The sequence below is a fragment of the Typopeltis vanoorti genome, chromosome 2 (genome assembly GCF_054136105.1).
Source record: "Typopeltis vanoorti isolate ZY-2024b chromosome 2, IOZ_Tvanoo_1.0, whole genome shotgun sequence".
Taxonomy (NCBI): domain Eukaryota; kingdom Metazoa; phylum Arthropoda; class Arachnida; order Uropygi; family Thelyphonidae; genus Typopeltis; species Typopeltis vanoorti.
This window is the reverse complement of record NC_143550.1, coordinates 56,639,519-56,665,281: the sequence shown is the minus strand read 5'-3', so window position 1 is coordinate 56,665,281 and position 25,763 is coordinate 56,639,519. Positions and strand designations below refer to the sequence as shown.

At 36.0% G+C, this 25,763-nt stretch overlaps 1 protein-coding gene and 1 non-coding gene across 2 annotated transcripts in view; one reads left to right on the top strand and one right to left on the bottom strand.

The window, feature by feature from the left end:
- The window catches only part of PMP34 (Peroxisomal Membrane Protein 34), a 178,530-nt gene that overhangs the window by 9,942 nt on the left and 142,825 nt on the right, over positions 1–25,763 (top strand). The gene's annotated exons all lie outside the window — the stretch shown is intronic.
- On the bottom strand, positions 2,197–2,303 carry LOC150109057 (U6 spliceosomal RNA). The gene has a single exon (XR_016550574.1). It is a non-coding gene; the product is annotated as a U6 spliceosomal RNA (small nuclear RNA).

Sequence of the window (25,763 nt, the reverse complement as noted above, 5' to 3'; positions counted from 1 at the left end):
TCTTAGATTGATTTAAAAAAAATTAATAATCAGCATTCAAGTGCTGTCACAATACATTTTATTATATAGGGCATTTGTTATGTCTAGGATTCCTTCCTTCTTGTTTTATGCTTGTGCCTAGAGCCACACCATTTAAACTTTGAAAACCAGATCCAGTACAGTCTCCTATGTCTGTATATTGTGTATATTCTTCTAGCTATAATAAATTATAAATTTAGTCTAATCCTTTATCCAAGTGTGAGCAAACAAAGTTTGCGATTGAAAATATCTTCAGGACTGAATATGGTGTTGTACTACCTTACTGGGGTAAAGTAGTACAACACCGGGCAACTCGTAGCAAAGGTGGAACAAGCTACCAACACTCCTATCTCAGTATTTCCCATAATGCACAACACATTTCCTTGCAGATATGTATAATGTTATGCATTAAGTGAAGGGCCACCCAGACTAGTTTTGACCTTTATTGAGGTCTTTTCAGTGGGAGCCAGGCCCAAGTGGAGATACCAAGGCAGAAGCATTAGCAAGGTCATCTCCTCCTATAGGAGCTGCCAAACGGTGTGCCACCTTTTTATTAAATTACTCTGGATTTAGAGAAAGATAATGAAAGTTTATTTTTCACTTGGTCAGACTATAATAAATTTAGTTTAATCCTTTATCCATGTGTGAGCAAACAAAGTTTGCACCTGAAAATATCTTCAGGACTGAATATGGTGTTGTACTACCTTACTGGGGTAAGGTTCTTCTAGCTAGTTGGGCTGTTTTTTTAAATGAAAAATCACAGTTTCCATTGGGGGGGAAAAAAACCCTGCTACCTCTGATGGACTGTAATAAATTTAGTTTAATCCTTTATTCCAAGTGTGTGCAAACAAAGTTTGTGCCTAAAAGTATCTTCAGGACTGGGGTAAAGTGGTACAACACCGGGCGACTCCTTGCAAAGGTGGCACAAGCTACCAACACTCCTATCTCAGTATCTCCCATAATGCACGACACATTTCCTTGTGGATATGTATAATGTTATGCATTAAGGGAAGGGCCACTACCCAGACTAGTTTCGACCTTTATTCAGGTCTCTTCGGTGGGAGCCAGGCCCAAGTGGAGATACCAGGGCAGAAGCATTAGCAAGGTCATCTCCTCCTATAGGAGCTGCCAAACGGTGTGCCACCTTTATATTAATTTATCCAAGTGTGTGCAAACAAAGTTTGCGCCTGAAAGTATCTTCAGGACTGGGGTAAAGTGGTACAATACCGGGTGACTCCTTACAAAGGTGGAGCAAGCTACCAACACTCCTATCTCAGTATCTCCCATAATACACAACACATTTCCTTGCGGATATGTATAATGTTATGCATTAAGGGAAGGGCCACTATCACCTTTGCAAGGAGTTGCCTGATGTTGTACCACTTTACCCCAGTCCTGAAGATACTTTCAGGCGCAAACTTTGTTTGCACACACTTGGATAAAGGATTAAACTAAATTTATTATAGTCTGACCAAGTGAAAAATAAACTTTCAACATCTGATAGGACTGGCTCACTCACCTTCATATGATTAGCCCTGCTAAAAGTTCTTTGTACCCAAATCCATAGTTTTTCAGCCAAAGGGTATCATAGGAGGTTCACTGAAAAAAAAGTTAATTTTTTAAAAATTTTATACAGTGTTCATTGTATAATAATAAAAAATCAGTAATAATTAATAACTTCAAATTTATCTGATATGTGTTATATAAATTGATGTCTTTCACTCCAAAAATGTCAAGTTTGTAATTAAAAATTTAATTTGAACTATTTTGTTAAAATCATTTGTTTCAAGTTTCACGATACTATTATTCGTGATGCCACCAAGGAGTCCGTACACTAATCACGGGAAGACACCCACCATACAACTCAGTCTTCACCACTACACCGAACCTCTGCTACCAATCATCCACACCAACGCCAGCCACCACAACCAGTATTTTTTGTCTGTAAATTGCGTGTGTTCTGAAGGGCCGATTTGTCTATATCTGGGATGAAAAACCCAAGTTTCCAGGAGAAAAAAACACCCTGCTACCTCTGTATGAGATTGGCTAACTCGCCTGCAATTGAAAGAGTCCATATAAAGATTCCTCCCATCATGACGAGAATCAAACTTAGGCCTTTTCCAATCGAAGGGCGCAACGTGCCATCATTCTTCCAATTGTGCTATGGAGGCACTCCAAAAAAATGTGGAACTCTTCACGATTTTGCCTGTCATCCTTGTGCAGGGGCCATGTTAATCTTCTCTGTATCGTTCCAATTTTAGTACATGTACTGCCAAAGCAAGTATATTGGCAGTGAAAGGTATTAAATTTAAAAACCACTTATTTGCACACATCTGTTAGCTGCTGTTATCAGAAGGCTTATTATGCATAGTATAAATCTGAAATGATGGATTCTTAACCCAGCACTGGTGAGGTGTGAGAATGTAACAAAAGTGGTAAGGTGGGTCCCACAGACCCACCCAAATAATGTTATGTATTATAGAAATCTATATCTTTTTAATCAATATTAGTGGATTCTTTGGATTCTTCCTCTGAAGATTCTTCCTCACAGTCTTGTTCTGTATCAGACTCATGGTTACTGACTAAATAATATCAATTCTAAATCAATTTCACTATCATCATCTCTGCTAAATGGATCCTTGTCTGTCAAGGCGTCATCTATAAGTTGATGTATAAGTAAAATCTATAAGTAAAAAAAAAAGGTAGAAAGCAAAATGGTATTCTCAAAATACCCTTTAAACATTTACGAATTTAAAGGGTATTCTCAAAATACCCTTTAAACATTTACGAAGACATATTTGCTTATAGTTGGGATGTAAAAATATAGAAGACACAGCAGTAACGATAATATTTTAGTAGAATATACATGAAAACAACTTATGTTTCAGAAGTAAATATAGTCACACTTTTGGTGAGGAGGTGGGGTCTGGTAGAGCCCAGCACACGTTACACCTCTGCACACTAAATTTGCTTGCATGCAACAGCCTGTCGTCTATGGTGTTCAGTAGCAGGTTACAGGAGGGGAAGCTATACTGAGGCATGTTTACTTGCCTGTGATGAGCAGGTAAGTGAATTTCTGGAGCCCTGTCTCTAGGTTTTGCTTCCCCCCCCCCTCCCCATGTTCAGAAATTTTGTGTCATATGTTTATATTTGTGAATGACATCTGTAAATGATATTAATTACTTTCTATAAACTAATTTGATAAGTGTGTGTGTGTGCACGCACGCACACAAAACTGCTGCTAAGTGAGGAATTGCCAAACATGCAAATTATAAACAGAGACATCTGTATCAGATGTTCTTACATATTAAACCCGGCATTAGTAAGGTGGGGGGGTGTCACAGATCCCAAAAATTTTAAATTAACTATAACTTTTTAACAACGCGTGGCAGTGAGTCATGTGGTGAGAATTTTCAGCCTTGTTCTAAATGCATTCTCAATATATATATTTTTTGCATAATTTACACTAAAAATTTTCATTCACTGTCAAGTTATTTGATCACAGTGGCTGCCAACAAATTTTCAGAGAGTCGGAAATAAACTTCTGAATCAAATCCTTAATTTGAAGACATCATTCTCTTTTAAAGAATCCAGAACAGTTGTGCTTTTGGTTTAGTTGGCTAAAAGTCAACATAAACCAATCATTTTCACTTTCTTCTCTCCTTTTATTTCATTTAAGGTTCAGAACTTACTTTTCTTTCTATGTGAAAGCCTGTTAAATTTTTCACAGTATTTAAAAGCTGAACCTGTAACCTCCCCCCCCCTCAAAAAAAATTGTTCTTTTGTAATTGTTTTAACATAATTGATTACTTATAAACATTTTTCTTTTTATATGAAAGCCTTCATAAATATCTGCTTTTCAGTTCCAATTTAATTCACACAATATAAGGTTTCACACCATGCATGCTGTACTATGTGACACTTCCAATTTTCGTTTCAGTCATGAAGCAATTAAAATGAGTGGCCATTATGTGTTATAGTTATGCCGCTTTACTTGAAAACAGTAAATATGTAAGTTTTCCATATCATATATCATATATGCATTTAAATTAACTTGCAGTTATCATTTCCAACCTTAAACATATATACACTATGCACAACATACCTAATTATTATTATGTGACACTTTCCAGAACTCATTATGGGAGGAACACTACTCCTACAATTCAGTCTCTTTTAACAGTATAATAGCTGACGGTACATTCTTAAAAAAATTAGTAACTATAATTTTTTTTAATAATGTATTTTCATCAACAAAATAAACCGATCCTTTCTCTTAAGCTTACACTGTGATCCGAATGCATTTTTGAAAATTATGGAGACAACTACCGTGTTTGAAAAAAAACTTGAGTTTAATATAACTAAAATCTGCATTCGACGTTTCGACCTTTATATCAAGGTCAACTTCTGGAGCATACAACTATACATAGAAAACAAGCTACACGACAATCAGACTGGTTTGCTAAAGACACTGACCAACTGCTTCAACAATTGTTGGCCTGACCTCTGGGGAAAGAAAAAAAAAAAAAATTATACATCAACGCTAGAGTCCTCTTATTAGTGTTATCTGTTGTTGTAGAAATACATTGAGCACAACAACCAGTATCTATCTATATACATATATTAACATCATGTACATTCCAGATGGTTGGTATGGAATGGTTTCTAATACTAGCTGAAGACTGGCTAAAGTCCTGACTTATGCTGGATCTTATATATTAGGTAGGTTGAATGTGTGCCATCCAGATCCTTGGAATTTTCATGCCATCTTTGTTGTTGATATTTGGGTGATTTATCAGGATTTCGCAGGCTTCCTTAAATTTCCTTTCGTGCCAGGTTTTTGTGCGGTGTAAAGAGCAGGTGCTTTTCCAGTTGATTTGGTGTAAGGTGTTGAGTGCATGGTCTGAGAGACCTACTTCACCATAATGGTTATATTTAATGTGTATAGGGATTGTCCGTCCTGTTTCACCAATGTACGGTAAGTTACAGGTGCAGCAGATGCAATAGACTCCAGGATGTGAGTCTATTGCATCTGCAGTTCCTCTAAGGATCCCAGGAGAGGATCCTTAGAGGAGTTGAATATGGTTTTAAATTTAGTGGGTGGTTTAAAGGTGGCATTGAGGTTATAATGTTGTAGGATTCTGTTGATTTTTTCCGATAACTCTTTAATGTATGGGATGGCTGTGGTTTTACTGTAATCTAGATTCATTTTTGTTGTTGTTTTATGGAGTATTTTATTAATCGTATTTTTGTTATAGCCATTATTTATGAATGTGTCGCTGATGATTTTTAGTTCTTGTTTCAGGGCTTGCTGGTTAGAGCAAGTTGTTGTAGCTCTGTTTTTAAGGGTGTTAATGACTCCATATTTTTGTGATTGGGGGTGGTATGAATTAGCATGTATGTATTGGCCAGTGTGTGTCGGTTTTCGGTAGACCGTGAAGGATAGACTGCCTAAAGGAAGACGTGTGACTAGTGTGTCTAGGAACGGGAGAAAATTTTGGTTTTCGATTTCGATGGTAAATTGTATGCATTCGTTTTGTTTGTTCAGGTAGCTAAGGAATGTGTTTAGCGTTTGTTGCTTGTGCGGCCAGATCGCGAACACGTCGTCAACGTATCTAAGCCAGGCTGTCGGTCTTAGCATGGCGGAATCAAGAGCCCTTTGCTCAAAGGTTTCCATGTAGAAGTTAGCGATTGGGGGGGGGGAATAGTGGTGAGCCCATGGCTGTACCTTCTTTTTGCAGGTAAAATTTGTTTTGCCACACGAAGTAACCGGACTGTATTACATGGGCAAAGAGGGCCGTAATGTTGGGTGGAAATTTGTTCTGTAGTAGGAGAATTGTGTCATTGATGGGGATATTAGTGAAAAAGGTAGAAATGTCGAAACTGACTAATAAGTCGTCTTTGTCGAGTGTTATGTTTTTAATTTTGTTTATAAAGTGTTGTGTGTTTTTTATGTAGGAGGGGGAATGACCTACCAACTCCTTGAGTGTTGCTGCTAATTTCTTGGCTAAGTGGTAATTGGGACTGTCTATTCCTTCCACGATTGGTTGAAGGGGCACATTTTGTTTGTGTATTTTCAGGACCCCATATATTCTGGGGGGGGGGGGCAGGTGGGCGTAGTGGGGTTTGAGTTTTTTAACCGTGTCTGGTGTCCAAGAAGCGACGGACTTGAGTAGTTTCTCTGTTTTATCCTTTATCCTTTTTGTTGGTTTATAATTTACCATTTTATATGTGTTGTTATCGGCTACTAGTTGATTCATTTGAAGTACGTATGTTGACCTGTCAAGGACAACAGTGGCATCGCCTTTATCAGCTTTCTTTATTATTATGTTTTGTTTGGCTTTTAATGACTTAATTGCTTCTAATTCTGTTTTTGTGAGATTGTTCTGTATGGTTTTCTTAGTGTTCAGGACATTACTAGTTTCTAGTCATATTTTATCTGCTATATTGTTAGGTAGGGTCCTGATGCCTCTTTCAATGTGGTAGATAAAATTTAATTTGTTTACCTTTTTAGGTGCTATTGTGTAGTTAAGTCCTTTATTCAGTAGCGTAAGTTTGCCGTTATTCAGGGTGTGGCTTGATAGGTTGATCACATGGTTCTTGCTTGCCGGTGGTTGGTCGCTCCTGTTGGTGTTTATCAGGGAGGAAGTCTTCTGATTGGATGGATTCCTATGATTGGCCGCCATATTTTGCCGTTGTTTCAAACTGTGAAATTTTGTCTAGAGTTTTTCTTTATTCTCTCAAAAGCTCAAGACAAAATTCCACAGTTTGAAACAACAGCAAAATATGGCGGCCAATCACAGGAATCCATCCAATCAGAAGACTTCCTCCCTGATAAACACCAACAATGAACAACAAACAAGGGAGACAAGGAACGACCAACCACCGGCAAGCAAGAACCATGTGATCAACCTATCAAGCCACACCCTGAACAATGGCGAACTTATGCTACTGAATAATGGACTTAACTACTCAATAGCACCTAAAAAGGTAAACAAATTGGATTTTATCTACCACATTGAAAGAGGCATCAGGTTCCTACCTAACAATATAGCAGATAAAATATGACTAGAAACTAGTAATGTCCTGAACACTAAGAAAACCATACAGAACAATCTTACAAAAACAGAATTAGCAGCAATTAAGTCATTAAAAGCCAAACAAAACATAATAATAATGAAAGCTGATAAAGGCAATGCTACTGTTGTCCTTGACAGGTCAACATACATACTTCAAATGAATCAACTAGTAGCCGATAACAACACATATAAAATGGTAAATTATAACCCAACAAAAAGGATAAAGGATAAAACAAAGAAACTACTCAAGTCCGTCACTTCTTGGCCACCAGACACGGTTAAAAAACTCAAACCCCACTACGCCCCCACCCCCAGAATATATGGGGTCCTGAAAATACACAAACAAAATGTGCCCCCTTCGACCAATCGTGGAAGAAATAGACAGTCCCATTTACCACTTAGCCAAGAAATTAGCGGCAACACTCAAGGAGTTGGTAGGTCATTCCCCCTCCTACATAAAAACACACAACACTTTAAAAACATAACACTCGACAAAGACAACTTATTAGTCAGTTTCGACGTTTCTGCACTTTTCACTAATGTCCCCATCAATGACACAATTCTCCTACTACAGAACAAATTTCCACCCGACATTACGGCCCTCTTTGCCCACGCACTACAGTCCGGTTACTTCGTGTGGCAAAACAAATTTTACCTACAAAAAGAAGGTACAGCCATGGACTCACCACTATCTCTCCCCAATCGCTAACTTCTACATGGAAACCTTTGAGCAAAGAGCTCTTGATTCCGCCACGCTAAGACCTGACAGTCTGGCTTAGATACTCTGACGATGTGTTTGCGATCTGGCTGCACGGGCGACAAACGCTAAACACATTCCTTAGCTACCTGAACAAACAACACGAACGCATACAATTTATCATCGAAATCGAAAACCAAAATTCTCTCCCGTTCCTAGACACACTAGTCACACGTCTTCCTTCAGGCAGTCTATCCTTCACGGTCTACCGAAAACCGACACACACTGACCAATACATACATGCTAATTCGTACCACCCCCAATCACAAAAATATGGAGTCATTAACACCCTTAAAAACAGAGCTACAACAACTTGCTCTAACCAGCAAGCCCTGAAACAAGAACTAAAAATCATCAGCGACACATTCATAAATAATGGCTATAACAAAAATACGATTAATAAAATACTCCATAAAACAATAACAAAAACGAATCTATATTACAGTAAAACCATAGCTATCCCATAATTAAAGGGTTATCAAAAAAATCAACAGAATCCTACAACATTATAACCTCAATGCCACCTTTAAACCACCCACTAAACTTAAAACCATATTCAACTCCTCTAAGGATCCATGAAAATTCCAAGGATCTGGATGGCACACATTCAGCCTACCTAATATATAAGATCCAGCATAAGTCAGGACTCTAGCCAATCTTCAGCTAGTATTAGAAACCATTCCATACGAACTGGCTGGAATGTACATGATGTTAATATATGTATATTGATAGATACTGGTTGTTGTGCCCAATGTATTTCTACAACCAACAGATAACACTAATAATAGGACTCTAGCGTTGATGTATAATTTTTTTTTTTTTTTTTTTTTTTCACCAGAGGTCAGGCCAACAATTGTTGTAGCGGTTGGTCAGTGTCTTTAACAAACCAGTTTGATTGTAGCGTAGCTTGTTTTCTGTGTATAGTTGTATGCTCCAGAAGATGACCTTGACATAAAGGTCAAAACGTCAAATGCAGATTTTAGTTATATTAAAGTTTTTATTCAAACACAGCAGTTGTCTCCATAATTTTCAAAAATGCAAAATAAACCGATCATTTTAAATACAAAAATTAAAATTCGCACAATCTAATTAACTACTGCAGTACATCTATCTTATTCTTCAAACACCTTTATCCCTTAAGCATGTTCGCAATTGTAATATAGTATTATTACTAAGCCAATTTTCACAGCTCACAACATGAATTCGCTTAGTCTAATCAAATGCATGAAAATTTTACATAAAGCATATTCTTTTTAATAATGTTATTTAAAAAATATAAAAAAACCTTGCAAACTCATCTCAAAGACAGATTCATCTGACTTAGCGTACTGTGAAAAGTAAGTCTGGCTCTACATTAAGTGCCACTTAATTTCTTGTTTTTATGAATTTTATTGCATTCCTCAATTGTTCTTGGATTCAATCTTCATTATGAATCTTGAGTTCTGATGAGCTATGTTGTGGCATACATTTTAGACCTACCTTAAAGGAAAGCCTACTTCATTATAATTACATGCAATGCATCACCAAATAAAGATGATAGGCACGAATAGAGTAATCATAATGGAGGACCTTAATCATCCAAACATTGATTGGGTGACAGTAAAATCTTACGAGAAGAATGAATTTATTGAGCTGTTGCGAGACAACTTTTCTCAAGCAGCATGTGAAAGAAGGAACTCTAGGTCAAAGAGTGTTAGATTTGATTATAGTGTCAGAGGGCGTTTCAGTTAAAGATGTAACTATTCTGCCTCCAGTTGATGACAGTGATTGTGCAATACTCACTTGGGAAATGGCTATGTTTATGACTGTTCCATTCAGGAGAGGTTACATACTGAACTACAAAGTAGGAAATTATGACCAACTGAGGAGTGTACTGGGTTCAATGCAATAGTATCAGTTGATGGATGGGAAGCATTTAAAAAATACTTAAATGGTGCAATGTCAGAATGTGTCCCGAGAGTTTGAAGAATAAATAGGGCAGAAGTCAAATGGATGTGGAAGGAATACTGTGTACATAAGAATAATGTTTGTTATGAAAATTATAATCAGCAGGCCAGAAGAATCACAACTTTGTACAGAAAGCTGAATATGAAAAGAACTGGCTCTGCAAGCTAAAGAATTCTATCGATACACTGCAAGTAAAAGCAAGAATGAATATGAAAGAATAACTCCACTGTGAATGTAGAAGGTGTGAGGATTAGAGATGCAGAAGATGTGGTTCACCTAATGAGTGCTCATTTTGCTTAAAGCTGTCAGCCTGGTGTATGCAACATTGAGCTCACTTTTACCTCTTCACTGGATGAAGAAACTCAGTTGTTGTATGAGGAGGAGGAGGTATTAGAGCTGTTTTTGCACAAAGTGAATAACAATTTAGCAATATGGACTGATGGGATATCAGTATGGATGCTAGAAGAGTGTCCAGCTGAACTGGCTATGCCTTTGACCAGCCTGTTTAATATGAGTCTCAGAACAGGGAAGATTCTGCAGGAATGGAAAGAATGTATGGTAATTCCATTGCACGAGGGTGGTGCAAAGACCGATGTATACAACTATCGACCAATTATTATCTCAGGAGTGGTTGGAAGATTTTGGAAAAATTGATTTGGACTCGCATTCAGAAATGAATTGACAGAATCTCTACTTTGCAATGAACAGCATGGGTTTACTAAAGGAAGATCATGTTTTAGCAACTTGCTCATGTTCTCTAATAATGTTGCCATTGAACTAGATAAGGGGAGTGGATACACCATATTTTTTATTGTTTATTTTATTTTATTTTTTTTGCTAAGGCTTTTTGACCGAGTACAGCATGGAAGACTGTTAGATAAATTGGAGAATATGGGATTGGGTTATAAAATATTAGTGTACATCATCGGCAAACAATTGCACATCTCCTGTTAGATCCTTCCTAATGTCATTAATGTATAGATTGAACAACAATGGCTCAAGGACTGAATCCTGAGGTACACTGGTCACCTTAAATTTGGTAGATTCACACCCGCTGTATACCATCCACTGATCCAAGTCAAAAGTTTATATTCTCCAGTTCACGCAACAGTCTTTCGCGGTTGAATTCTTGAAACAGGCATTTCTACTGTGTCATATAAGCAGAGCCTGTTGTTATTCAATCAGAGCCTGAGAAATTGTTGGAAATAGTCGCATCTGTCTTACTTGGGCAAAACTTTATTTCATGTGTTATATATATATATATATATATATCGGGCGAATATTCCAGGTAAACTAGGTATGCATTGCACACACATGGAATAGCAATATCATTGATGTTATATTTTTTCATTTATTCCTGTTATAGACTCTTTTAATTGTTTCCAGGTTTTGCATGATTTCTAAATTAAACAATATATTAATGCTTCATGAAGAGGACACTTTTCGACGCATAAATATTACATCTTGGGGGAGACCACACTCCTACCAGGCGCATTCCCTGAGTGGTGGATGGGGAATCCCAAATGGGTTGCTCTGAATAAAGAATAAAGAGCCGTGGACCAAAGGATGTAGCAGAGGCATGGCAAGCTGGTTACATTATTATGTAACCATTATTACATCAATAATGTAATTGGACGTGAAACACTTAGCCACCCTCAACATAAGATCATTATACCAACGTGGAAAATTGCAATTAGCCCAGTAAAATTTAAAAAGACTGAAATGGAGTATTTTAGGTTTATCAGAGACACATTGGTGCGGAGATGGGTTCATGGATTTACCAGAAGGAAGACTATACTTCTCAGGAAGAAAAGATAACATACACATATAAGCAGAGCCTGTTGTTACAGAAATTGTTGGAAATAGTCGCATCTGTTTTACTTGGCAAACAACACAAAACTTTATTTCATGTGTTTTATATATATATATATATATATATATTGGGCGAATATTCCAGGTAAGCTAGCTATTCATTGCACACCCACACGGAATAGAGAAGGAGTTGCATTATTAATCAAGAAGAAACTTACTCAGTAATTGAAATAAAACCAGTGTCTTCTAGAATAATCATAGCCAAATTTCAAGCAAAAGAAAAAAGTCAAACAATTAAAATAATCCAAATATATGCACCAGACAGTAACCATTCAGAGGAAGAAATATAAAATTTCTGTGAAGAACTACAACAAGAAATAGATATTTGCAAAAATAGAGAACTCATGATAGTGATGGGAGATTTTAATGCTAAAATAGGACAGTTCACAGCAGACAAAAAAGATGTAATTGGGAATTTTGGATACAGAGAGCTTAACAACAGAGGAGAACAATTACTCCACTTCTGTAAAGCAAACGATCTAATGATCGCAAACACATTGTTCTATCAGCACCCTAATAATAAATATACATGGACATCCCCAGATGGTAATATAAAGAACTGCATAGAATATATCATCATAAACAAACAATGGAAAAGATCAGTAAGTAATGTACAAACATTAAGAAGCTTTGATTTCGACACTGACCACGAAATATTAACTGCCAAAGTGAAGATAAAATTCAACAAGAAAAACAATATCAGAAAAGAAGAAACATCAACCTATCAAAACTAAAAGATAGCTCAAGCAGAAGTTGATTTTTAGAACAGATGTGCTTGAAATTAAAACCTTCCATCTTCCAGAACAGTGGAAAATACTGGGAAGAAGGAAAAGAAACAGTGTTATCAATTGCAAAAGACACTCTAGGTACCAAACCCAAAATAAACAGTGGATAACCCAAGAAATCCTAGCTACAATAGAAGAAAAAAGAGAGGCCAAGATACTTGTAAACCAACAAAACAATGAAGAGAATAGAGAAAAATACAGAGCACTCAAAAATAAATCTAAAAAAATAACCTCTGCAAAAAAGCCAAAGAAAAATGGTTTGAAGAAAAAGCTAAGAAATGCCAAGAAGCATACCAACAAAACAACTTAAAAGTCTTCTATGACACTATAAGAGAAATTACAAAGGAATTCTCAGCAAAAGCAGTAACAATGATAAACAACAAGATGATTGAAACCAGGAATATTGAAGATATAAGAAAAATCTGATCAAACCATTTTAAGACTATCTTTCACCAAGGAAACAAAACTACAATGCCAACAATAGAAGAAAATAATGACCACCCAAAACAGATGAAAAACAATAAGACACCAGGCATTGATACTATCCTTACTGAACTGTGATCATATGGAGACAGCACATTGATAGAATATTTAATAATCCTATTCAATAAAATACTACATACAGGAGAGATCCCAAATGACTGGAGAACTGGAAAGATCATCCCAATATATAAGAAAGGAGACAAAAGAGACTGCAAAAATTACAGACCAATCAATTTACTCTCCCACACCTATAAAATATTCATAAGAATTATACAAAATAGATTAAAAATACCTATGAAGAACTGATAGGAATAGAACAAGCTGGTTTCTGAGGAAACTATTCAACGATAGACCAGATTTTCACTTTGCACCAACTAGCAGTGCTCAGCTGGGAAGACCATAAAGAACTATATCGTTGTTTTATGGATTTAAACAATTTTTCGATAGAATCAATAGAGAAATCCTTCTTAAATTTCTACTAGAAAAAGCAATAGATAAATATATAATACAGTTTCTGATAAAATACTACTCTAAGACAAATGCAATAATTAAAAAGGACACACTCACAACAGAACCCCATAGAGATCCAAAAAGGAGTAATGCAAGGATGCCTATTCAACATATATCTAGACGAAGTTGTAAAGAAGGCAATTGTGGTTTTAGTGAATCATGGCTGACTGTAGATGATATAGCTAGTGGGATTGAATGTGATGGGTATAGTGTGTTCAGGAATGACAGGGAGAATAAAATGGGGGTGGGGGAGGAGTATTGTTGATGATAGCTGATGAGCTACAGCCAAGGAGAATAGAAGTTGAATTGCAGGATAGAGAAAAGAGCACATTTGAGGCCATTTGGTGTGAGATTGTGGCTAGCAGAACTAAATATACAATTGGGTGCTGCTATAGACCAGGTGATGGAAAAGATGGTGGAGATAATATGCAGAAGCAAATAGAAGAAATGAGTGGAAGGAGGGTGATTATTATGGGAGATTTCAACTATGGTCGCATTGATTGGAGTGAGGAGAGGACACACAGGAGGAAGGAATTGGATTTTATGCGGTTATTAAGGGATAACTATCTGCGACAGCATGTAATGGAAAATACTAGGGGTCAGAGAGGGCTTGACCTAGTAATTACATCTGAGGATTTGGCTGTAACAAATATGACACATTGCCACCAATTGGTGAGAGTGATCATAGGGTCTTGACTTGGGAGGTGGATAAAGGTGTGGAATTTACAATTAAGACAGGGTACATGTGGAATTATCAGGCTGGTAAGTATGACAAGCTTAGGAGTTTGATTGGGTCAATGCCATGGCATGTGCAACTGCAAGGGCTAGAAGTTGATAGTGCATGGGAGGCAGTTAAGAATTATTTGCATGAAGCAATGACTGACTGTATACCTAGAGTCCGAATAATAAATCAAGTAGGGGTTAAATGGATGAATAACACCATTAAGCTTGAGCTGCAAAAAAAAAACAACTATGGAGGGAATTTAAGGAGAAAGGTGACCGGCAGGCACATGAAAGGTATAAAGCGCAGGCCAGAAGGATAACAAGTGTGGTAAGAAAAGCAAAAAAGGATTATGAAAGAACATTGGCCATGCAGGCTAAAGAGAATCCTAAACAGGTTTTTCGATATGTTGCAAGTAAAAGAAAAAATGTATATGGCAGAATGATTTTAAAGAATGCCGATGGTAGGGAGGTAACTGAATCAGTTGATATAGTTGCGTTACTGAGTGAGCACTTTGCAAGAATATATCATCCAGGTGGTAACATTGCAGAAATGAATGAACCAATAGATTATACGGGAATTGTGGTGAATGAAGTGGAGGTGAGTAGTCTATTGCATAACCTCAATGTCAATACATCTGTGGGATTAGATGGTATACCAGCTTGTGTCGTACGTGAAGCGGCTAAAGAATTGTCAGTACCCTTGACCATTTTGTTTAATTTGAGTCTCTAGGGTCTGGATTAGTCCCGAGGGGGTGGAAAGAGGGGAAAATAGTTCCACTGCATAAAGGAGGTTTCAAGACTGCTGTTGTAAATTACCGACCGATTAGCATATCAGGAATCGTTGTCAGGGTCTTGGAGAAATTAGTCAAGAAAAGAATACAGGATTGGATAGATGAAAATGAGATATTGTATAGGGGACAATATGGTTTTGTGAAGAGTAGATCATGCCTCAGTAACTTGCTCACCTTTTATAACACAGTGACGGCTGAACTGGATAAGGGTAATGGGTTTACAGTGATTCTACTGGACCTTGCCAAGGCCTTTGACAGAATACCACATGGAACTCTAATCAGTAAACTGGAGCAGATGGGGATGGATATAGAGTTGGTGAGATGGATAGGAAGGTGGTTGATGGAGAGATACCAGAGAGTAGTTTATTCAAGAGTTGAGTCCAAAAGACGGCTTGTGACTAGTGGTGTGCTGCAGGGCTCTGTTCTTGGACCACTACTTTTCAATTTGTTCATCAATGATATAGGAAAGGATCTGAGAGGAAGTGTTCACTTGTTTGCTGATGATGCAAAGTTGGGTAGAGCAATTGTGAGTGCACAGGATGTCAAAATTTTACAGGATGATTTGGATAGTTTGGAGGACTGGGCCAGGGAAAATGGATGTCAATTTAATGTGGAAAAGTGTAAGGTTATGCATTTTGGGGTGAAAAGAATAGCAGCGGTATATCACATTGGTGGAACCGTACTCCAAGAGATTGATGAGGCCACAGGGATTTGAGAGTGTTGATGGATAGGGAATTGAATTTTTTTTTGGGGGGGGGGGGCACATTGCAAAAGTGGCTAAATCAGCTCATCAAATCACTTGGCTTCTGAAAAATACTTTAACAAGCAGAGCCAAACAAGTTATTGTTCCTCTGTATCGAGCCTTGATAAAACCCCATCTAGACTACTGTGCCCAGATATGAGCGCCAGGGTTTCTTCTTGATGGGAAGGAGGTGGAGAGGATCCAGAGACGAGTGACCAAGATGATAGCAGGTCTGTGGAATGAACCTTATGAGAACAGGTCGAAGATTTGTGGGTTGCAAAAATTGGTCGATAGGCAGAAAAGGGGTGATATGATTGAGACATTCAAATTACTGAAGGGTTTCTATAAGATTAATCCAGAAGATATTTTTGAGAATAGGACTGGTGAGCCTGGATCAGTGTCAATTGTTTAAACATAAATAATATCAAATATGCAGATGATCTCGTCCTTATTGCAAGAACCCCAAATGAACTACAAGAGTTGATAAACAAGTTAAATGAAACCTGTAAAACATTATGTGACAATAAATATACAAAAGTGATGAAAATAGGGAGGAACAGAACTACCATCTCAGCCACCCTAAATGGAGAACAAATAGAACAAGTAGACAACTTTATATCTTGTATCAAAACTAACAGAAACAATAGATGAACTCGAAACAATCAAACACAGAATAGGGATAGGATGGACCACCATGGGAAAATTACAAAAAATCTGGAAAACAAACAAGATATCTAAGCAAGCCAAAATCAAATTATATGAATCAATAAGTATACCAACAGTCGTCTATGCAGCAGAAGTGTGGACCGTTAAGAAAAGAGAGGAGAAAAAACTGCTGCATTTGAAATGAAATGCTTAAGGAAAAATAAATAAAACAAGTTGGATAGAAAAGAAAACAAACAGCACAGTTAGACAGGAATTATTGTATAAAAAGACAATAATAGAAAAAATGAGAAAACAACAGCTGAGATGGTTTGGCCACACTGTATGCATAGATGCAGACAGACTTCCTAATATCCTAATCAATACTCTTCCAACTGAAAAAAGAAGACCCGAAGACTAAGAATTACCTGGCTGAAATTAATAAAGAACATTTTGGGATGCAGAACATATAAGGAACTTTTTCGAACAGCAAGGAATGGAGAAGACTGGAAAATCTTGGTCAAGGGAAGACTCAACCCGTCTTAGATGGAAGAGAAGAAGAAGAAATATTGCATCACATTCATGTTAATAGCCCCAGTGCGGTCACAAATACTGACACCTTTGAGCCTTTAAACAGACATGCAGATGGCACAGCACATCAAATTCTTAGTGTTCCAGTGGTTTTAAATGGCCCAGAAGTTGTTAGTGGCTGTGACTGGTTATTGTGTGAAGCAATCCAATTGAATGTTATCATTTGTCATGAGTTGCTGTTTTTATTTTCTTAGTTTCATCTGTTTTACGTATGTGAAGTGTGAATTGATGTGTTTATGACACCGATATAGACAAGTTTTAATGTATGTTTATAATTTCTATAAATAATTTATAACTTTTTTGCACTTATTTATAATGAGAAACAGTGTTGATGATGTACTAAATGTCCCGTTTTCTGCTAGATTGTATGATTATTGTTGAATGAGGTTGAAGCTTATATATAATAAGTAAAATTAGTTATTTCAGCTTTTCTTTGGTTCATTCTGGAAAAAAAAAAATTCCCCAAGTGATTATTTTCCGATTTCTGTGCATATTATATGGCTGTATTTAAAAATTGTATCAAAATTCAAATTATCTGTGTCTCAGTAGTATTTGCCAATGATAATCTAATCTCACCATAAAGTGTAAACCCTTCGTGCTTCTCACATAAACAGTGCGCACGAAGCACAGCTATTGTTCATTTGATCTTCATGCTCTCCATATTTAAAATTATATTAACTGATAAATTAAAGTATTCAAAGTTACGGTCAAACTAATGTGAATTTTGTAGCATAGGTTGCATAAGCCACATGACAGCACACACCCAACCTAAATAGGCACGCGATGCCATTGATATATATGTATATTTCATGTGTGACTTGTACACAAAAGTTCTCAAGACCTGTAGCATATCAGTGTCGCTCCTTCCTCTGAAAGGAGGAAAGGGCGACAGCTGAATGTTGTAGTATTTGGGGAAGCCAGTGAAATTTGGAGCTGGATTGTTAATGGGTGTTGACAGCAGCTGCTCGTCTTACAGTTTTCGCGGAAAAAAATAGAGGAAGGATAGTGGCCAGTTCAGCAGACTATTGTCCATGAAAGTACCTATAGAACAATCATATGGCAGAAACTGAATATCTGTAAGAGTGGAATTGGAGTGGATCTGTGGGAGAGGGATCATTAATTAACTGAATTGTGAATAGCATCAAGCAGTAAGAAAGGATTTAGGAGCATCACTACCCTAAATTTATGATCAGTATTCCGTGATTGGGCAGATTTAGTATTTTTGCAGTATTAGCAGTTGTACAGGTAAGAAGCGTGTCTGGACAGTTCATTGCCGACAATTCATCGCAGAGATTATTCATTGTGGATATATGTGAAAAAAAAATGGGAGATATAAGAAATATTAAAAAAAATATTTCTTATATGGGAAATATAAAAAATATTTTTAAAAAAATTTCTTTTAAAAATATTTTTAAAAAAATATGATTTAATATTTCGATTATATTTATCTTTTTGAAAATTTTTATTCAGTATAAAGTTATTCATCGCAAGTATATTTTTAAAAAAAAAGATATATTTCCTATATAAGAAATATTTTTAAAAAATTTAAGAAATAGCCAGCGAGTGGATAGCATATCTGCTCTCCAGTGTTCGAATAGTCATGGATGTTTGTGATTGTCTGTGGAAATACCAGTGGTGATCGGCGTAGATGGTGTTGGTGTAGTTGCAGTCAGTTGGTGATTGAAAGGTGGAGTTGTAGAGCAGGTGTTCTCCCTTGATGAGTCCTTGGACTCCTTGGAGGTGTCAAATAATAATAATAATATTTCAATTATATTGAGCTTTCTGAAATTTTTTATTCTGTATAAAGTTATTAATATTATTTCTTATTACAGGCTTTGTACATGGAATATTAATTGTTACAGAACTGGAATAGGATGGTTAGGGAAAAAGAGCACCATATTTAAGAATATTTAGGGATAACAGTTATATCCAACTAATATTTATAGTTCACTATTTACATATTCCTATTAACTCTCCTATTAATAGTTAGAATAGTTATTAGGGAGAATAAAATATTTAAGAATAATTAAGGAGAAAGATTACAATATTTAAGAATATTTATTCTTCTAACTGTTCTGTTTTTGTGTTTTGTGCATTTAGACATCCATCCAGGCATGATATATTTTTTATCTGAACTAATTCAGAAGGTGACGTGTTTCAGTTATTGAATACACTTGTATTTTGAATTTGACTCCACTTTTCATGCATATGAAAGATGTTATATGCTGCTATCGTTTACAGAGCTAGTTTAAGATCATAGGTTCGCTTTTGAGTAATTATAATAAAGAAAATGATAATAAAATTACGTAAATCCTATCATCATTATGTAAAGCAGCATAAGGTAAATTGCCATCTACCTTTTCTCCAATACTAGTATTTTATAACACTAAGAAATTTTAAATTTTATATTTAGTCTTCTTTACTGAAAAAAAAATATATATAGATAGATAGATAGATAGATAGATAGATGCTCCCAAAGTGAAATACTAATTAATTTCTGTAATCAGAAATATCATGTCGTTAACAACCACTAGATTGCATACCCTTTTCCACTAACGAGCTGTGGATTTGAAACTCGCAATGGGCACATGTTTGTAATTGTTTTTAGGTAAGAGATGAATTTCATCGTCTGATGTGAGTCCCCAGCACTGCTTATTGGAGGCCTGAAGTGACTTGAATGGTTTCCATGTTTGGTCATGGAATTGGAGCAGGATTTCCGAAGCAGGTTAAATTGAATTCAAATTACAACGAAACTGAAATTAGGAAACTCACTGATCAATAAATATATTATTTTCATGTATAAGAATAAAAATATTATGAAAATCTAATTAAAATCTAAACAAATAATACATAAATACATAAAAAAAACTATATTTTATGAAATTTATCTTGCACTGCATTTACTTTTTATATGTTGGTATCAATGCAATATCATTTCAATTTTCTAGCGAATGACGTTTTCAGCAAATTTTCCCTGTGATGAATTTTCCCTGCAATGAATTATTTGTGAACTGGTAAGAAATCCCTGCTAAAAAGTACAGAGTTTTTTGGTGGCTGCAAAAGCTGTGGCTGAGATGTGTGTGTGTGTGCAGCAGGATGAGCTGAAAATGTAGGTCACTCAAGAAGGGAGATCTGGGTATTATCAAAAATAAGAAGTAATGTAAGATCTCTTTTGTGAAAAAATAGACAGGACTGAGTTTTGGTAGCATTGAAATTTAGAAAGTTGTGTTTCCTATTGAAGTATAGTAAGGTGATTAGATTTCAATAGGGCAAAGACAACTTTCTAAATTTCAGTGCTACCAAAACTCAGTCCTTTCTAATTTTTCACAAAAGAGATCTTACATCACTTCTTATTTTTGATAATACCCAGATCTCCCCTCTTGAGTGACCTACATTTTCAGCTCTTACACACACATCTCAGCCACAGCTTTTGCAGCCACCAAAAAACTCTGTACTTTTTGGCAGGGAAAATTCATCACAGGAAAAATTCGCCGAAAACGTCATTCGCTAGAAAATTGAAATGATATTGCATTGATACCAACATATAAAAAGTAAATGCAGTGCAAGATAAATTTCACAAAATATAGTTTTTTGTTTTTATGTATTTATGTATTATTTGTTTAGATTTTAATTAGATTGTCATAATATTTTTATTCTTATACATGAAAAAAATATATTTATTGATCAGTGAGTTTCCTAATTTCTGTTTCGTTGTAATTATTAGAAGCATTGAGATCTACCATAACTGGACTTAACAAGGTTTGTTGAAAGAGAAATGAAGTGAAGTGACTGTCATCAATGAATCTATGGATGGGATTGGAAGTCAGTGAAAGCAAGTCATTTATGTACAGGAGGAAGATTGGTGAAGGTACAGAACCTTGAAGTACTCCTGCACTGATGGGGCAATATGAGGAGAGGAAATCATCTGCTATGATATGTAGTGAATGACCAGGGAGGAAACTGGCAACCCAGTTTCAAAAGTGTAGGATGTAGTTTTCTGAGCAAGCCTCTATACCATGCCTGATCTAATGCCTTACCAATGTTGAGAGCTTCTTTGTTATTATTATTATCAGACCTCTATGGAGTCAACTCATTGTGGGAGGTCCTCCATCACACACACACACAGCTCATTATACTTTGACTTGAATGCATGACCTGTCTTCACATTCACCACACTTCCAGGCAATACATGCCAACTAATCACCCACAACTCTCTATGCAGAAATCTGTCTCCTCATCCTTTGCTCATACATTCCTTATACAGCTACCAGAGATGGTCTCTTGTTCTCCTCATGTCTCCATTCATTCTATGAAAAATTTGATCCACATTAATCCAGTAATAATAACTCTAAAATAACGTGATGTATAGGAACATAAGACATGATCAGAAATAATATAAAATGGATTTAACTTATATATTTTTATTAGTGTAAAAAGTATTAGTATTATTTCTGTTCTTGTTTAATTTGAAAGTACCAAAGATGTCTGATACTAGAATGAAAATTTTATACTAATAAAAATATATGCATAAATTAAATCCATTTTAATAATAACTCTTTACTAACTTATGTCTCAATTTTTTCCCCACTCATCCTTTTATCTACTGGACTCTGCAATTTGCATTCTCTCAATCTATCTTTATAGTCAACATTCCAGAGACCGCAAGCCACCTTACTCAACTGTCTCTGAACCCTTTTCAGCATCTCTTCATCCTTTTGAAAACTTGGCAACCAAATCTCTGCACAGTAATCCATATGTGGTCTTATCAAAGCCTTATACAAAGAAACATAATGTTGTTGGATCCTACTTCTTCTCAATCCATACTTTGGATCCGACATGATTACTATTATGATGTTCTTAACTAATTGATAAGTTGTTAGTTGATTTCTAATTCAAATATAGAGAAAATTTATATTTATTGACTGCGCTACTCTATATCTAAATTAGTCCATGAATTAGAGTAAAACCAACTCTCAACTATTTTTCTTTTATGTGTTATTATTATACATACTGGCCGAGTATATTAAACTTATTTAATTCACCCTTTGGTTCGAATATTTTATGAATGGTGCAGTAAAAGAGATTCAGCAAAATACAACCTTGATTAACAAAAACAAACATTTAATTTTAGAATCACAAATTTTACACTTAAGTTCAAATCAGTAATTAAGATATCACAACATTTTAGCTTCTCTGATAAGTTCAATCATACAGACTCAGACAAAGGTAAATCTGTTATCTCTATAATACAGTCTTCTCACAGTTCCTTAAGTTCCAAAGTACAATAAAAATTGCAGTAACACCTCTTCACAAACAAACATCTTTAATTTTACACTTCAGCTAATTCTCCGCAATAGTTACTGTTAGTATAGGGAAATTCTAGGATGAAACTCACACACTTCTCTGTATAGGAATATTAATGGTTGGAATAATCTTACCGATAATCTTCTTTCTTCATCAACTTACACACAAACACTTTTTATAACCGTAAACAATTAAACAGTATACAGCACTCATTAAAATAAATCTTCTAAGCAATAACTGAATTAATCATCAGTCACAATACACATAAACAAACGTTCTTGCATGAAGTACTACTGATCACTCATGAATTAAGGCAATACACAATAATTCCTTATCTTGAGGTTTTATATGCACAGTTGTTCATTCCTCCTGCATTCAAATAATTCTTTAGGCACTATAATTCTAAACACAGCTAACGATAAACTTCAACTTTACAGCCTCTACTATTCTCTAGTAACTTCGTGCTTTGCTTCAAGGTTCCGTATGTCCTTGAAAGGTTGGTGCTGAAATTAAATCTCAACTCAAGTATCGCTAGTCTACTTAATAGTCTCTCAGTTGTTTTCCGTAGCTATAATTGTTATTCTACAACTTATTAGTTAACTGCTTCTCGACTAGTAGACTTAAATTAGCTGCTTGAGTGACTTGCCGACTCTCTAATATCGCACTCTGATTCCCCGAATGCTGAATACTCCGATTCCAACCGAATGCCAATTCTCTCTTTCTCTCTCTCTCTCTATGTTTCCTATCTATCTCCTTCTCTCTCACCTTCCCTTTCACCTTCTCCTAATATTTTCAGCGTTCCTCGCTTATATATCCGTTCTTCCTGCCTAAATTGTTCTCATGATCTCTTTAACTAAAACTCTTTTCAATAAACTTTCAACATTCTCCTCACGCACTGTTCCAAACTCGCGCTCGCTAACTTACATACGTCTCCATGACAACAAAACAAAACATAATAAAATTGAGCTATTGCATAACGTTAAACTTCTACAAATAGGAATAAATAGAGAATATTTACATTTCATTTAATGCGCAGTTAAATTATCAAATACAAGTTCTTGTAATATTAATATAGTAATAAATAAAATAGCTTAATAATATTTAATACAGTCTTTTCATTATTAATACATATATCTTTGATTAATTAATTAAATATTAGATAAAATTAAAGATAGTTATATGAATATTAAATTGTAAAATAAGTTGTTTACATTAAATAATATTTACAAGTCTAGCCTTTGTGATGGAAGATCATGTTGGATTCTGAAGCAAATAATAATTACTTAAATCTCTATATTATCAGAATCCAACAAAGGCTTACTCTTCCTTTGAAATTTGTTTTTTAAAGAAAAATTTTTCACACTAGACTCATTGGTGGAGGAATCAGACTTCTACTACCTTTTTTCTGGGTCTCAGGTTATACCTTATTTGGATGAAACTCCCTCCTGTGTTTTCTACAACGCATGTATTATCTTCCCCGTCTTTACTCAGATTCCTACTGTTATCATATTTGACTGTAGCATATCTTCTATATTGGTAATCTGGGGGTCTTCTTCAGAACACAAATCCTTTCTTTGACCTTCGGTGATGTGCCTAGGTTGTTTTATTTCTTTTTTTCCTGATCCCAAGTTGTTTCTTCCAAATTCTCTCACTCCTTGATAATTTCTTTTTTTACTCCATACTTTTTCAATGGGATCTCCTAGGCAGACCAGGTGATCTGGCATATTCTTAATTAATTTCAATCTGTCTGAATGGACAATTATGGTTCTTTTTTGTCCTGACATTTCTTTTATTCTATAGTTCACTTGGGGATGTTTTATTAACTATTTCATAAGAGCCTGCAGCACCTTTACCAAATTTCCCTCCTCTTTTATTGCTGGGTTGCTGTTCTAGAAATACTAGGTTCCCAGGCTTTAACTCCTTATACCTTCTTATCTTATTAGCATAAGCTCTGGCTTTTTGTGAGCTATTCTGACTGGCTTCTGCTATAAGGTCATATGCAACTCTATTCTCATAAATTAGGTTGTTAAGATATTCGTCTATGTCAAGGAAAACAGAACTAGCTTTCAAGTCTTTAAAGTCATGAGGGAAAGGGGGGTTCAAATCCATATAGGACCACAGCTGGAATCTCTCTTATAGCAGAGTGCAACGCTGTTCTACAGGCGAAAAGGGTGTGTGAAAGGAAGTTGTCCCAATTAGTTAATTGACCATCTGCAAGTTTAGATAGGGTTTGCTGAGAGTTCGATTCATTCTCTCACACATCCCATTTCCTTGAGGATGGTAGGGAGTGGTGAACAGTTTCTGTATTTTCAGTAATTTACATAACTGTAGCATGACTTCAGCTGTGAAATTTGTTCCCTTATCAGTGAGGAGGGTTTTTTTTTGGGGGGGGGGGGGGTTCCGTATCTTGAAATTATCAACTCAAAGAATTTGTTTGCCACTGTCTGGGCAGTTTAGTCCTTCATAGCTGTGGCCTCGGGAAATCTAGACAAGGTGTCAATCACCACCAGTATATATCAGTTTCCCTTCAATGTGGTTGGAAGGGGCCCTATGATGTCCATTGCCACAGCTTGAAATGGACGACTTGGAATGGGAAAGGGCTGGAGGGGAGCCTTTTTTCCGTTACCTGATTTACGTTGACACAATATACATGAAAATACATAGGCTTCGACATCTCTTCTCATTCCTTTCCATATATATCTATCTTTTATTCTGTTCCAAGTTCTGTAAAAAACCCCTGGTGATCTGCTAAACCTACATCATGAAAGGAATGCAGTATCCAGGGGATCATTATCGTGGGAGCTACTATCTTATTTTTCCAACATCCAGTGAAGTTCTGCCTTGCCAACAGAAGACCATCACCATCTATGAATAGGGATTGCAGGAAAGAATGTTCTTCCAAAACTCCATTTCCCTTTTGGATCTGTAAATAAATTTCTCCCCATACTGGGTCTTGCCTTTGAGCTTCTCTTATGGACGACTTGTCCCAATTCTGAAGGTGAGGTGGTTTCCTGTGGTTTTGTTGTTCTCCTCCTGTCTTTATTAATTTGATGTTTCCTTCCTCATAATCTGAGTTCTCTTTTGTTTCTTCATCAAGCACTCTGGAAAGGTAGTCAGCGACCACATTATGTTTTCCAGGAACGTAGCTTATCTCGACCTGGAACCCTTGTATCTCCAATGTCCAGCAGATTATTCTCTGATTTTTGTCTTTCATGGAAGACAAGAATGTCAGAGGTTTGTGGTCTGACCTTAGAAATATCTTCTGTCCTAACAGCATGTACCTGAACTTCCTTAGGGCATGTACAATGGCTAATGTTTCTTTCTCAATTACAGAGTAGTTTCTTTCAGAAGTGGAGAGCTTCCTACTTAAAAACGCTATTGGTCTAAGATCTCCTCCTTCTTCTTGTTCCAATACGGAAGCTATGGTGTCATTAGAAGCATCTGCAGCTAGATAGAAAGGCTTCTCGAGTTTCGGGTAGGCTAAGACCTGGAGCTTTGGTTAATGCAAGGTTGAGGGAG